Below are 3,268 nucleotides of genomic sequence, written 5' to 3'. Positions count from 1 at the left end.
GGGGGGGGGGGGGGGGGGGGGGGGGCACCGGAATTTGGGCTTTATGGGAATAGGAAGCTCTTTTTTTTTTTTTAAGTTGGTGTTTCACTCTGTCAGCCAGGCTGAGTGCAGTGGCACAAGCACAGTTCACCACTGCCTTACTTCCTGGGCTTAGATGATCCTTCTGCTTCAGCCTCCAAAATAGCTGGTACTACAGGCACACACCACCATGCCTGACTAATCTTTTTATTTTTTATTTTTTTATGGAAACAAGTTCTCGTTATGTGACCCAGGCTGGCCTTGAACTCCTGGTCTCAATCAATTCTCCCACCCCCGCCTCCCAAAGTGCTAGGATTATAATCGCGAGCCACTGTGCCCAGCCTAAGGCATTAAATTTATTATTTAGTTTGTTTTTTTACTTTTGCTAATGTTGAAGGTTGACTGCATCTCAAAACATAACTTCAGTGCTTTTCAGGCTTCCAAGTCTCTGTCACCTGTCAAAGGCTACCGTCTCCACCAAGGGAAGGAAAGACAATGGCACAGGAAAAATATGTGGCTTGCCATGTACAACATACATGTATTTATATAGCCCCAAATTTCAGCGAAGAAAATTGTTATTCACTGTTTCCTTCCCAAGCAACCCACTGACAAAACCCAAATCTGTCTTCTGTTCTCCATCTCCACTGCCATTGTCTCTTGTTGGGACACCTGAAAAAGCCTCCCAACTGGTCTCCCTGCTTCCATTCCAATCCTTTCTCCACAAAGGACCCAGAGTGATTTCTTTTTTTTTATTTTAAGATCTCACTCTGTTGCCAAGTCTGGAGTATAGTCTGCAGCCTCGACCTCCTAGGCTCAAGTGATCCTCCTGCCTCAGCCTCCTGAGTAGTTGGGACTACAGATACATGCCATCACGTCAGTTTTTTTTTTTTGTTGTTGTTGTTGTTGCTTTTTTTGTAGAGATACAGTCTTGTTATGTTGCCAGGCTGATCTCAAACTCCTGAGCTCAAATGATCCTCCCACTTCAACCTCCCAAAGTGCTGGGATTATAGGTGGCAGCCACTGTGCCCAGCCCAAGAGCAATGTTTTAAAGCATATCATTCTTCTTCTTAAAACCTTTATGATTTCCCAGAACACTTAGAATAAAATCCAAATTTCTTACCATGGCTAATAATCCCTTTCTTGATCTGGTCCCTACGACCTCCCCACTGCATGTAACAGTTATCTATTGCTGCATAACAAACAACCCCAAAACATAGTAACTTAACACAGCAATGCTTTATTATGTCTCCTGAATTATAGACTTTCCTGCTGATCTCATCCGAGATCACTCATATAGCTACAGTCATCCCAATGGTGCAGGTGTGGTTGGAAGGCCTAAATAGCTTCATTTTCTTTCTTTCTTTTTTTTTTGAGATGGAGTCTCACTCATGTCACCCAGGTTAGAGTGCAGTGGCACACTCACAGCCACCGCAGCCTTGACCTGCTGGGCTCAGGTGATCCTTCCACCTGAGCCTTTCAAGTAGTTGGAACTAGAGACGCACACCACCATGCCCGGCTAGTTTTATGTGATTTATTGTAGAGACAAGGTCTCACCAAATTGCCCAAGCTAGTCTTGAACCCATGGGCTCAGGCAGTCCTCTCACCTCAGCCTCCTAAAGTGCTAGGATAACAGGCTGAGCCACTGCGCCTGGTCAATAGCTCCATTTTCACATTGGGCAATTGGGGTTGGCTGTTGGCTGGCGCCTCAGTTATTCCCCTTGTGGTCACTTATCCTCCAGTAAGCTAGCCTAGGCTTCTTCACAGCACAGTGGGGTTGCAGAAAGGCAGCGATAGCAGGGTCCCAAGACGTCTCGAGGCCTCAGCTCTGGAATTGGGCAACATCAGGGCTGTCATTTTTTACTGATCAAGAAAGTCACAGAGCCAGTCCAGATTCAAGAGGGTGGAAAAACAGATAATGCCTCTTGATGGAAAGAGGAACAACATCGATTGACAAGGGCCTGTCTGTAGGGATGTGTAAGTCTCTGGGTGCCACTGTCATAGCAATCTCCCACCCCTCATATCCCCAATTGCCCTTCTTTCTGTTCCTCAAACATGCCAATCTCCAGAAACATTGTACTTGCTTTTTTTCCAGTAGTACTCCACAGTTTCTGTAGGAGGGATTAAAGAGAAGAGATCTGGTTGCAGAGGAAACTAGGTAGGAGACATCTTAAAGTTGAGTTTACACCGTGAACACACTGTTTTAATTGATTTGGGATAGTCGAAGGGAGTTAAACACCAGCCCCAACCAGCTCTCTCTTCCCTGGTACCACTGCTTGTTATATTTGGCCTAGCCTTTCCGAGATCTGGGCATGCCTGCCCTCTTCACACCATTCAGGTGAGAAGCGTCTTAGCCCACATGTTACCACCTCAGAGAGACCTTCCCTGACCATCTACTAAAACGCTTCCCTTCCCAGCTCTCTCTCCCTGCTTTATTGCTGATTTTCTTCATGACACTCATTTCCTCCTGCTGATTACCAGGGGCAAATCAGCAGCTTTCATGGGCTCCTTACTGCATCTTACCTTCTACAGTTCCAATCACTTTCTCCACAAGGGCCTAGTCTGTGCAGAGCCAGCTGGAGGTATCTGTCAGCACCCATGTGTTCAGAAGAACAACATCGTCCCAAAGATATCCGCGTTCTAATCCTGGAGCCTAGAGGTATGTTAGGTTATGTGACAAAAGGTAATTAAGTTTGCACATGGAATTCAAGTTGCTAATCAGATTTTTGGTGGAGTAGCTATCATGTCTGGACAGGGATGTGCAGCCACTGCACCCCTCTTTCCTTGCTCGTCCCTGCCCTGTTGAGCAATCCAGGATGACCCACAAACACATCTGCTACTCTGACAAGTACTTCAACAAGCACTATGAGTACCAGCATGTCATATTACGCAGAGAACTTTCCAAAAAAGTACCCCAAACCCGTCTGATGTCTGAAGATCAATGGAGGAAACTTGGTGTCCAACAGGGTCTAGGCTGGGTCCATTACATGATTTGTGAACCAGAACCTCTTCTTCTTTTAGACGACCTCTTCCAAAAGACCAACAAAAATGAAGTATATCTGGGGTTCGTCAAATCTTTTTCAAATGTAATGTACATGTGTATATAAGGTAGTATTCAGTGAATATTTGGAAAATGTATGCCTCATCCATACCTGTCATGAGCTGTATTCTTCATAGCAACAGAGCTCAGTTAAATGCAACTCGCCATTAGGTTACCATAAGGCGTTTAAGATACAATTTTCTTCTAGTCAGT

General features: G+C 45.3%; 1 pseudogene; it reads left to right on the top strand.

Moving 5' to 3' along the window:
* Nucleotides 1–2,831: 2,831 nt before the first annotated feature.
* Nucleotides 2,832–3,067, top strand: LOC110596598 (annotated as a pseudogene).
* The last annotated feature ends 201 nt before the right edge of the window (nt 3,068–3,268 follow it).

This window comes from Carlito syrichta, unplaced genomic scaffold (genome assembly GCF_000164805.1).
Source record: "Carlito syrichta isolate Samal-C Ts95f unplaced genomic scaffold, Tarsius_syrichta-2.0.1 Scaffold311472, whole genome shotgun sequence".
Lineage (NCBI taxonomy): Eukaryota > Metazoa > Chordata > Mammalia > Primates > Tarsiidae > Carlito > Carlito syrichta.
This window is presented reverse-complemented; position numbering and strand designations above follow the sequence as displayed.